The sequence below is a fragment of the Macrobrachium nipponense genome, chromosome 16 (assembly GCF_015104395.2).
Source record: "Macrobrachium nipponense isolate FS-2020 chromosome 16, ASM1510439v2, whole genome shotgun sequence".
In the NCBI taxonomy this organism is placed as follows: Eukaryota; Metazoa; Arthropoda; class Malacostraca; order Decapoda; family Palaemonidae; genus Macrobrachium; species Macrobrachium nipponense.
This window is the reverse complement of record NC_087209.1, coordinates 22,800,909-22,814,131: the sequence shown is the minus strand read 5'-3', so window position 1 is coordinate 22,814,131 and position 13,223 is coordinate 22,800,909. Positions and strand designations below refer to the sequence as shown.

At 34.2% G+C, this 13,223-nt stretch overlaps 1 protein-coding gene across 5 annotated transcripts in view; it reads left to right on the top strand.

The window, feature by feature from the left end:
* LOC135195611 (protein tincar-like) overlaps positions 1-13,223 on the top strand; it is a 630,442-nt gene that overhangs the window by 64,556 nt on the left and 552,663 nt on the right. The window contains exon 2 of one of the 5 annotated variants that reach the window (XM_064221942.1): positions 5,172-5,222. The exons of the other annotated variants lie outside the window; for them this stretch is intronic. The gene's annotated coding sequence lies outside the window, so the exon portion shown is untranslated. The remainder of the gene's footprint in view (positions 1-5,171; positions 5,223-13,223) is intronic. 5 annotated transcript variants of the gene reach the window in all.

Below are 13,223 nucleotides of genomic sequence, written 5' to 3'. Positions count from 1 at the left end.
TGTAATTGATGACAGGGCCTTAACTGGAGACCCTCTTTAAATTCGTCATTTGTAAAACCTTTCTCATTGAATACACTTTGCTAATTTTATCAGGACCATCATACATTAAGGGAGATGTCATGGTTTGTAAGCCCTCTAAACGGAGAGATTTAGCGAGGGAACCCATTTTGATAAGGCCTTTAAAGGCCTTTTTAATGAGGCCTTTAAAGGCCAGTGACCTTTAATCTCGCGTATTCCTTTGAGCCTTGTTATGTCCGCCAATGGAATTTGTGTGGGTTATCATTTTCTTCCTGTTTCTTTGTTTCTTGGAATGGAATATTGTAAGTGTTTTTGATAAGGCAACTTATGGCTAAACAAAGAAGATTAGTTCTTATAGAGAGAAACAAGGCATGATCCGACCTCCAGCTTACTCAGAACGCGTTCAAGGTTTTCCCATCACGCATAAGTTGTAAAAACATTATATTCCTAACTTAACGTAAATTAAAACATGCTAAAATTTACTGTCAAATAGAGCCTTAATTCACCAACGAAAATTAAAATAAATACGTTATATTCTATAAGGAATAATTTTTATGTACTGTTTAACATGCACATTATTTATATTTTACATTTTCATTCTAATAAATAAATCCCAAATATCCTATCCTAAAATTCCTGTATCTTTTAGGCTCTGCCATAGACCTTTCCTACCACGCCCCCCAACCCCCCGCAATAACAAAAAGTAGTTTGCAGGCTTACTCCCTGAGTAAGCAAAAATGATCAATTTGTTGTGAATTTATTTTTCGTCTTTTCCTTAGTAAGAAGAAAAGAGCTGAAAAGGGCTGTTGCTCAAATTTAGTAAGCGAAAGCTCTTGAAGCCTATATTAATAGAATGTACTTTCATACGTCCGTTATAAAGTCTTTTTGCCAGGAGTATTTGAGTCTCTCTGTAAAACGGTTTACCTGTAATCGAGGGAGATGTAAACAGAACCCTGTAAACATCGTATAAAAAGCCTGTAGAATTCGTTCCTTGGAACAAATTGTTTAGTGTCTTCCGCTGACGTGTGTAAGTTATACATAGATATTCTGATAAACTATACTACAGCACTTGGCACGCATGGATGTGGTGGTGTCATTCAAAAGAATGCTTCAAACTGTTATAAAATTTGTCAGATTTTTTGCTGTTATATGCTATATTAAACTGCTTTGATTTTTCTTACGTCCATTCCTGTTCAGTCACCTCTGAAAGATGAGTTTCGAGAGTTGTTTTGAATTATTCGCCTTGTGAAATAACAAAAATGCACCAAACTTGCAACGTTTTAAGTAATCTGGTGTAAGTGGCCATGGGTCATAATGAGATCTGAAAGTCATTAGCGTTAATTTCTTATGGAATATATCAAATATAAATGACGACTCGGCGTGAAGAAATTCTTCAGCATATATGAATGCTTTTTTTAATACGTGTATCAGAAATCATTCTTGATTGTTGTAATTTCAGTTTCTAAATATTAATTACAATTCGTGATACTCAAAAGGAAAGCTGATTTTGTAAGTCTATTAGGGCGGAAATTCTATTTTACATATGCATGAGATCATCCCTGGCGTAAATCCTGGTAATGTGTAGTTGAAGTGAAAGCAGCCTAATTCTTTGGATAAAACATGGACTCTTATACAGCAGGTAGTTGTCATGCTCTTTATGGGCCACTGTCATTTGCATTAGACCGTTCAAGTATGTTTCAAGCAAAACTTGGTATTTTTTTAAGGCAGGAATGCTGAACAATTGCTCAGCCATCCTCTTTTATATTTCTGATTTTTAATATATTTCTTATATTTCTGACTTCTATTATATTTCATATATTTCTGATTTCTAATATATTTTATAAATCATAGTAGCTCATTGAAATCACTGTTGACTTTCCACTTCGTTAGTCCCCAGTTCAATTCTCGCTGAAGTCCTTGATGAATTTTCATTGGCACACAACTACTGGTCCAGAAAGCGCATCGGTGGCGTGGTCGGTATGGTGTTGGCGTGCCACCTTTGTGGCCGCGAGTTCGATTCTAGGGCATTCCATTGAGGAGTGAGAGATGTGTATTTCTGGTGATAGAAATTCACTCTCGACGTGGTTCGGAATTCACGTAAAACCGTTGGTCCCGTTGCTGAATAACCACTATAACTGGTTCACTTAAGGTAGATTCTTGAGTGAGCCCTATGCCTACGAGACGTTAGTTTGGCGGCCGCTGATTGGCTGGGAGCTGCCTACCTCCCGGTACCAGCCAATCAGCAGCCACCAAACAAACGTCTCGTAAGAATAAGGCTCATCCGAGAATCTACCTTAAGTGAATCAGTTATAGTTCCATGCAGCGTAAAAACACCATACAAACTAATCAAACAAACAAACAAACTACTGGCCCAGCTAGGTAAGGATTGGGGTTTGGAGGGACATATTTCTCCTTGCTGAGTCATCAGCATCCATTGCCTTGGTATTCCAGGTCTTACGATGGTGGAAAAGTAGCTTAGGTTCTGATCATTATGTTTGTATAAACAAACATAATGATCAGAACTCCAGGGTATTGTGCGCAACTACACTGACCTGTCCATTGTCTCTGGTGCTCATTAGCCACTTGTCAAACTTTTAAGGAGTAATCAGTTATTCATCTTCTTGATTCTTTACTTTACGCAAACAGTAGTGTTATCAGTCAAACACTTATCCTTTATTGTAAGAATTAGCTTTGCATTCTTAAAATCGTAGGTAAAGCAACCATAAATGATCCTCTATTACACAAATATGTTTAAAAATCTTGAGAAAAAGGTTTTTGGTATCAGGCCTCGTCCAACGCTTTCAAGACGATCTAACTATGCTGTTCAGTCATGAGGTAAATTTTCTTCTTTTGAAACAAAAACTCAGAAAGGAACGGAGTAGAAAAAATATATTATGAATCAAACTTGGAAACAGATTACCACTTTTAGATATGACTGCATAATAGAGGAAGGTACAAATTAAGGCAAATTCATTTATATGTAGTAAAGAAAATCAAACTTGTCCAAGCCTCGCCTGCAACAAACCTTATCTCTTGTGATAGAAATTAATTTCTCGATATAATGTGGTTCGGATCCCACAATAAACTGTAGGTCCCGTTGCTAGGTAACCAATTGGTCCCTAGCCACGCAAAAATATCTAATTCTTCGGGCCAGCTCTGGGGGAGCTGTTAGTCAGCTCAATGGTCTGGTTAAACTAAGATATACTTAACTTTTTAACAAACTTTATCATGCAGCACTGTGTAATGGGACTCGAAAGGCGACTCGAAAGATGAGAGAGTAGCCATATGTAGCGAGCTTTAGCATAATGAAGAAATAGTTTATTTATGGCCATACTCCATCCCCCTCATTCTCACAAACACAAAATACACATAAAAAACACCAGCGAACACCCACGAAAACACCAGAGAATGGATGGAGTTATTGTATTTCCACTCGGGAAGCCTAGTGTAAAGGTACACGGCGCTTTTTAATATCGTCCCCGCACGCGAGCGCAAGCGAGCGAACTCGCGTTGGAAAAAAGAGGATTAAAAAAAAAAAAAGTTTCTAAAAAAAAATCTCAAAAAGAGAGAGAGGTTTTAATGTGACAGCTCGGCCGTCGCTTTCATTCCGCTCTCTTCGAAGATGATGGCATTTTCGTCCTGGCCGATTTAACCCATAGAAAATGGCATCTCCTCATTCAGTGCGTCTTCTGGATTCACTCTTATAATATGGATTTAGATTCCTTTCGACCCCTTCACCCCTCCACCGCCCCCCCCCCCCTCGAGCCCTTGCCTCAATAACCCCTCCCCCGCCCCATTCCAGGCCTTCCCATGCGGCACATTTCTCATATGGATTTATTCACGTTTTTCTTTCATCAATATCTTTTTGTTTAATCTCATCTCTCTCTCTCTCTCTCTCTCTCTCGTCTCTCTCTCTCTCTATATATATATATATATTATATATATATATATATATATATATATATATATATATATATATATATATATATATATATATATATATATATATGTGTGCTGTGTGTGTGTGTGTGTGTGTGTTGTGTGTAATGTAAATGTGTATATTATATATATATATATATATATTATATATATATATATATATATATATATATATATATATATATATTGTGAACTATATTAATTTAGTTTACACATTTTTTTTTTTTCAAGTGAACATGAATGCAGTTTTAGTGCATCGTATTTTGGTTGTAGGGCATCAGTGAGTGATGTAAGTTGCCAGCATATTTTTTTTTTTAAATCATTGTTTCTGTCTATTTGTGTGTGGGTGGCAGTATCGCTGTACATTATGTATTGAACGGAAAATGTTAAATATTAAAACACTTCCTTTTCTAAATGACAATTTTATGGCTTTTTCAGTACTGACCGTTCCATAAACCTACCGTTTTCCGTCATTTTCCGTATTATTGGATTTTTTTTGTTACGTCTTTCGTTTATTTCAGTGATATACAGAGGAAATTTCATACTTGAACAGCGTCTACAGAGGGGTGGTGATCATATCAGCTGCCCGGTTTTGAAGAAAGAGAACTATTCAGTCGTTACATCCAAAGTCGTCTTCATTTAGAAAACTAAATATGTTATCCTTTTGAAGTAAAATGGCTGTCATTTGTTATTGCTATTCAGTTGTGTGAAACAACACGTGTTTCAGAACAGCTCTTTTTTCACCAGAAGTGAGATAAAATCATTCCTATCAGCAAGAAGCTCGTGGCATTTGTGTGCAGAAAGTATGCATTTACTATATGTATCTATTTGCTATGTGTATATATATGCATATACTATATATATTATATATATATATATATATATATATATATATATATATATTAAATGTATATATATACGTATAATTGGTAAATGCGCAGCAGCATTAAATGGGATTATTTTATATTATATATATATATATATATATATATATATATATATATATATATATATATATATATATGTATATATATAGTATATAGTATATATTATATATATATATATATATATATATATATAATATATATATATATATTTGTTAAATTCGCAGCAGAAATAAATGGGATTATTTTCATTTCATTCTTTTTCATTTTTCTTTAGATTTGCATGTGACTGATAGTAGCAATAATGACAATTTCATTTTGCTGTTGCAGGTTAGTGAATGGCTTATCGTCGCTGAAACTTACAATATCTAGAAGAGTAAGGTAAGACCTAATTCATTTCTTCTCCGGCAGTTTTGTTTCCACAGTATTTCATTTGATTAGGTTCTTATAATCCTAGTTTACAATTTTGGTGGCTACTGTGATTTGTATTCGGCTTTTATTATTGTATCATTATTATTGTATTTATTATTGTAATTATTCCGCAGTAGAAGTAGTATTAGGAAAAGTTGAAGTTGTTATTACTTTCGCTAGGAAAGTTGGGTGAGAGTTTTTTCCACATTTGTCTGGATATTGGTTAGAAGATATCTCAAGATTAGGATCAATTGAATTTGTTGAAGTTCTATATATATATATATATATATATATATATATATATATATATATATAGTATATTAATTATATATATATATAATTATATATATAATCTGTGTGTGTGTGTATATTATACGTACATAGATAGAAAATAGATCATTAGACCACTAGGTGTTAGTCTTGGAGAAGTACCATTATCGCACACAATCATATTTTCCCAAAGATTGGGAATTTTTTTTTATTCATTTATGTATTTTTTATTGTTTCGATGCTTCGTAGCTGTCTGCATATTCGAATGAGAGATTCATTCTTTCTACTGACTGCCCTTGTTTTTGCTATTATATTGTCTTTACTAGAAGCAGAAGTAATCAGTCAAGCAGCAGTAGTCGAAAGCTTAAGCCTGTAAAGATTAACTACTATGAGCATGCACATACAAACGAAATTACTTGGACGATAAAAATAACACATAAAAAAAGTCTCTTAGATTTGTTCTGATGAGCAAAGGCCTTTGGAAAATCACGAAATAATGTGAAATTGTAGGAAAAAAAATTATTGGAAGAAAAAAATAAGAGATCAACGGCTGTAAGGTCACGAATTTCTTCACCGGCCGAAAAAAGGAGACGAGGTTTCTGTTATGAAAGTCACATTATGGACCTCTCTTCCTTTGATTTTCATCGTTATCTTCTCGGATTTTTCCACTCCATTTTCTCTTTTCTTTTCAAAACGCCGGTTTGTTTTTATAAATTCCCCTCCCCTCCTTTCGAGCTGCCATGGATGTCATTTCGAACTTCCTCCAAAGGAAGGAGAGGATTGGTTGAACGGAATCGACCCCTTTCGCTTCAAATTTCCTTCGGTCGTATCAAGTGAAGAAACGTCAGATTAAATTTCAATGAATGGATCCCTTAAATTGGGTAAGACGAGATAAAGGAGCGGTGGAAGACTAAAGGCTTCTTGAGACGAAGACGAGATTAAAGGGGGACTGGAAGTCCAGGAGCTTTTCTGGAAGAAGAAAGACAAAAAAAGGTGTGGCAGATTTGTGGTCTTTTGTTGGGGAGGGGGGAGGGTTGATTATGGGGGGAAGAGGATGAATGGGAAAATAAAGTTGCTTTAGACGGAAAAGACATTATAGATAAAGGGAAGACCTAAGACTTCAGTGTAGGGGAATGAAGTAAAGGAAGGGTGGAAGACTCAGGGCTTTGTAAAACAAAAATAATAATAAATAAATAAATAAATAAACATTAAAAGAAAGAAGAACAGGTTTTTTCTTTTTTTGGAAGGATGGCGCTTTGAGTGGGGATTGTGGGCTTCTTGTTAATGATAGAGGGAGAGGGGAAGACTCCAGGCTTACTCGGAGAAAGAAAATATGAATATAAAGCAAAGGAAGAACTCGGGGGGGTTTCCTTTTGAGGAAGAAAGGACAGAGAAATGGAAGGCGTATTATGGCTTCTTTAGAGTAAGGAACAGAGGAAAAGACCATTCGGAGGAAGTGAAGTCAAATGAACAGTGGAAAACACTGCACTTGTTTGTTTTTTTGGGGGGTGGGGGGCTGGGGTGGAGGACCTGATGGGGTAAGGGTGGGAGTTGAGGGATAGTAGATGACTGAGAGGCTCAGGGCTGCTTTGGAAGAAGAAAGGTGAAGGGGGTCAAATACTCACTGCTTTTTTAGGATGCATAAGTGGTAAAAGACTATGAAGTAGAGCACTCAGTGCTTTTCCAAGGGTAGGAGAGATCACTAGGAAGACATCTGGCTTCTTAAGAGTTGGGAACCGGAGGCTGAGTATTTGGAAGAATATGGGAGGGGGGGTCGAGTAAAAAATGCGATGAAATCCCCTTAAGATGGTTTAACATGAATCCATATCTAAACAGAAGAATGGGTCACAAGGGCGCAAAGCATTTGGCAAGACGGTGGATGAAAGAACTCTGAGCTTATTTTGCCAATATAAAACACAGGGTTTTTCACCAGCGTTTTTAATAAATTTGCGGTTCCTTTGATTGGAATATGCCTTTCAATTTTTAGTGGGTATGAAAGAAAATGACATCAAAAGAATTGAGGGATACAGCTTGAATTTTTTTAATATGCCTTTTAATGTTTTAATTTTTTAGTGACAGTAAAAGAAAATGACATCAAGAGAAATGAGGGATATAGCTTGAATTTTTGGAATATGCATTTTAATTTTTTAGTAGCAATAAAAGAAAATGACATAAAAGAAATGAGGGATATAGCTTGAATTTTTGCATTTTATTTTTTAGTAGCAATAAAAGAAAATGACATAAAAGAAATGAGGGATGTAGCTTGAATTTTTGGAATATGTCTTAATTTTTTAGTGGCATTGAAAGAAAATGACATCAAGGGAAATGAGGGATATAGCTTGAATTTAGAGGTTTATGCCCCATTAAGTTTTTGTCGTCTGTACCTTTTCAGTAACTTATTTCATAACATTGATATTTCCGCTTTAGATAAAGCCTGAAAGTAATTTCTGAATTATCGCGTTTATTCAGCAGTATTTTTTTTTAGAACTAAAAATCGCGTTTGATGTAGTAAGCTGTGGAACGCCATATTTACCTTTTGATTTACATAAAGGCGAAGGATCTTTGCTAGGCTATTGGCTTTTGTACCGATTATACGTGTTTTTATACTGACTGTCTTATTCTCAAAAATTCACTAGTCATAATTTCTCATATTTTCAATTTATGTGACTATAGTCACTACGCGCTAAAACAAAACACGTACATTCTATATATATATATAATATATATATATATATATATATATATATATATATATATATAATATATTATATATATATATATAAAGATCACCGTGTCTGTTCATATGTTTGAGATATACATTATATATATATATAATATAAAATATATATATTATATATATATATATATATATATATATATATATATTCATTTATTTCTTTATAATGTATATATGTAGACTCGAATGTGTACAAAAGCAGGCGATGCTGTCATATATGTGTTGCGTCATCTGGAACGAGGAAAAAGAAAATTCCATTTGGTGTGCGAAGTTTTGTCTCGCCGGGTAATTCCTGCCTGGGGGTATTAACGTAAACCCAATTCGTCGTGGGGGAAGGATGATAGGGATTACTGGGGTGGGGGAAGAGGATGGGAAAAGGGGATAAACGACTGAACTAACTTGGTGGGTTCTATTGCTTCAGGCTCTCCCAACAGGGATAATCTCAGTGGTGCTTCACGTTCAGTGAGTGAAGGAGCTTCAGCTTGTGATTGAAGATGCTCTCTGATCGGGTCAAGCTTTTCGTTCCCAGCAGCAGATTTCCGTCTGAAGATTCTGAAAATCATGAAGACCCATTTTATTGTGAAAGCCTATTTCTGGTTTGAAGGTTGCGATTCCGAGCTTCACCTTAATGCCTATGATTTTTTTAGTAGGTACCTCAACAGGTCTTACAATTAATGGCATTTGTTTATATTATAATCCTCCATTATAATCAGCTGTTGTTTATTTCAAAGTGTATACTCGTCTTGCACCCCGTAAGGGGGGTATTGCCGTCAGCGTGCCATCGGCCCCTAGCTACAACACCTTTCGTTCATTTTACTGTACCTCCTTTTATATTCTCTCCAACAACTTACTTTCCACTCTCTTCTAACAATTGATTCATAGTGCAACTGCTTTGAGGTTTTCCTTCTGTTACACCTTTCAAGTTGCGTTTCAGCACTGAATGACCTCAAAGGTCGCAGTGCTTTGCCTTTGGTCTAAATTCTATATTCGATTAATTTCAGTACTCTTCTTGCAGTTAAAATCTCATTTAGCATACTACCTATATATATATATATATATATATATATATATATATAATATATATATGTGTGTGTGTGTGTGTGTGTGTGTGTGTGTGTGTGTGTGTGTGTGTCTTTTAAGTAAGAAATGTTCTGCTGTTCTAATGCCATTCATTTCTATCCAATTAGGGATAAGATGCGAATAACAATTAAATGTGAATATCATGAATGCCGATGAAATTGGTTATTCCTTGCTTTGGGATTATTAACCTCTTGGTGACAGCCTCTATGCTATAACGTCAGATTCAAGTCACATCCCTTATATTATAAGCCAGAAACCAAGAGTTTCTTTCAACTCGTGTAATGTCTTCGTACCTAACGTCTCCAAACAAGATCTCCTTCCAGTATTATACCTTGCGTTAGGACTTCATGGACTGAGGAAATGGCTTATTAGGGCTTAAGTTTAATGCTGTTACTAAAGCATGAAGTCTGTGGGTAATAAAGAAACCGAGCCATTGTCTTGTCATTCCATTTTCAAGGTAGTCTTAAGTAATAATAATATTATTTTAAAATCAGAATACAAAACACTACGAGTTTCAGTTTTTTTATATTACGGTTTATCTACCTTTATCCATTTGAATTTTCTTTACTAATGCAGTGACATTTTAAATAAAGTGTTGGTATACATGATTTTTTTAGTTACCAATTATAAAAACTGTACACTGAAGTGACAAATCAGTGTGTAACGTACCGATGAATGGACAAAATTTGTCCACATTGTCACAAAACTAAAAGCGGCATTGCTATGGTATTTTTCCCAATTCATTTTCACGGGTAAGGATTCTTATTCTGCTCTGGAATGGGAGCTCCAATTTTCGTGGTAAAACAAAATCAACAGCAAGTGAAAATGAGCTGGCATTCAAACATAGTTTTTGTCATTTTTCTATTATGATGGAAGAATTGTTACACTCATTAATACGACAAAACCATTAATTAATCATTCAATCAAAATTGTAAATAACCATCGGGCAGATGTATTGTTGATAACATTTACGTATCTGTTTTGAATTTTGATTCATTAGGAAGCTTTTTAATAAATGAATAGTGCTAAAACTGTTCTTATTTTTCGTTCAGTTACAAATTAGAATTGAAATATTGGGATTCAGAGTTTCATGCAATCTAGGAAAATATTCAAAAAGTCCACAACAAAGTTTACGAACATTATTGTTATTGATAATAAGCATCAGTAATTTATTAATGTATTGCTCTTTGGAAAGGAAACCACATATTTATTAATAACAAATAAAACATCTTTACTGGGATAATTAAAAAAACCATAACTTTCCTATTAGAGACTACACATCCACGTAAATTTGTTTACGCTCTTTCTTTTGTGTTTTTTTTTTATTCCATGATTATTCGAGGGAATTCTTCAAAAATGATTAATTTGAGGACGAAGTATCTAATTTGTTTTTGCCGGGGCCAGTAATCCTATTACCTGCTACGTGAAGATGAGCAGAATTTCATCATCTCTAGGTAAATTAATTTGTTCTCGTAGACTGTAATTTCGCTGAATAATTAACGTCACTGGTGGGTGACGCTCAGTGTTTATTTACCGGAGTTACTTTGCGTTAAATATATACTATAATACTATATATAATATATAATATATATAATATAAATATATATATATATAATATACATATATATATATATATATATATATATATATATATATATATATATATATATATATATATATATATATATATATATATATATATATATATATATATATATATATATATATATATATATATATATATGTGTGTGTGTGTGTGTGTGTGTGTGTGATTATATATTTGTATATATGTATTTAAAATATTTATGTATATATTATATAAGTAATATTTTTACACAAATATGTATGCACATGTAGTTATATATTTTACACACACACACACGCGCGCGCACACACACACACACACACACACACACACACACACACACACACACATATATATATATATATATATATATATATATATATATATATATATATATATATATATATTGTATATGTATATAATAAACGCTCCAAGGAGAGGTCCATTGGAGGACGAAAGTATTTGGCGTTTTCAACCAAACATTTTCCTGTGAGGAATACAACAAAATAACATATCTTCATGTCTAAGAAGATTTCCAGTATTATATACGTGTCTAATATATGTATATATACATGTAATATATATGGTATATATATATTTATTTATTTATTTAAGACTTACTGTTACTCAAGTTCATTGTAATGCATGTAGAGTTATATCAAACACTCTTCAAGTGACTTGATAACTTTGTCAATAAAGCCAACCAATTTGCAGTTGCGGGTTTAACGACTGTGTTAGTGGCGTAAAAAAGGACATTATCACTTAATAACGTGAATTACTAAAGTTCTGTTTTACCGTAGAGTTGCTGGTAAAGCGAGTCTGCAGAGAGAGAGAGAGAGAGAGAGAGAGAGAGAGAGAGAGAGAGAGAGAGAGAGAGAGAATAGTATACACAAAATATCCGTTTCAGAATTTGGAATTTCTAGGGGAGAGAGAGAGAGAGAGAGAGAGAGAGAGAGAGAGAGAGAGAGAGAGAGATGGGGGGGGGGTGCGAATAATACACAAAGAGAGAGAGAGAGGGAGAGAGAATAATGCACAAAGAATGTCCAGTTCGAAGTTCTGGAATTGAGAGAGAGAGAGAGAGAGAGAGAGAGAGAATATACATAAAAAATATGTAATTCTTTATTTTAATGCATGAAAACCCCTGGAATTGTGTCTAGGTTTTTATTCTTCAACTCGTCTTCTTTTCCCTTTTCCTAACGCTTTTAGAATAGTGCGTAGCTCCCACTTGTGTAGATAACTGTCTATTTCATTTCATCTATGTGTAAGGTTAAGGCACAGAAAAACGCAGTCTAAACTCCCGGGGAAATTTAGAATGAACTGAGGGTGTCAGACAAGGAGTAGTAAGACTCTTTAAGTACAGATATGGAATAATCTTCAAAGATATGAGCCCCAAAGGTCGTTGAAGAGATTACTACCAGCAGTGGGGATTTGAAAATTTTTTTTCTGTTCAGAATTTGGGTTTTAATCTTAACTACATAGAATATTGTCTTTTTATATAAAAGAATTTTAATCTTAACTACATAGAATATTGTCTTTTTATATAAAAGAATTACAGGTCTTAATCGAAAATGCTAAATTTTGAAAATATTAACTTTATTTTGTAATGTCAAACATCGACCAATGATGAACTTATTTGCTCTAGTGAAGAATTACAGTACTAGTTATCTAGATTAACTATTTTAGCCATTACCCAACCCCCTTAATATATTTCTCCGGGCCTCACATCAATTTTCAGAAATAACGAATAAAAAAATTTCTTAGAAAAGTGGAATTGCGTTTTATTCCATGTTGTTAGAGCAAACCGTTTTTTGAAATCCGAATGCATACACTAAAAAAAAAAAAAAAAAAAAAAAAAGATGGGAGGGTGGGCATTGTAAGTCATATATCGGGTGGGAACCTCCTTCAATTTTCCATTATAGGGATGTCCCCTATGGGTAATTTAATCACAAAATAAAAAACGAAGGAAACAGATCATGTTAATCGAGTTATGACAGTACTCTAACCCTGTTCTGAGGAGGCCCGGCTGATGAAGGGAGGCGCTGCTACCCGTATGTAACCATTGGAGACGAGTGGCTCATTTACTGATGTCATAGAGATACGGAGGCGAATAACGAGGTCGTCGTTAATTCTCCATTTTTCTTCCTTCGTCGTCGCGTTTGGCGTTTCCTCCAGAATGGAGAATGAGGAGAGCAAAAACTTGGGGAAGTGTTACGGTGACGTTAACCGTGATGAATTTGGAGGCTGTAACGTAGCGTTTTTTTTTTTTTTTTTTTTTTTTTTCTGGGGATTAGAAAAAAAA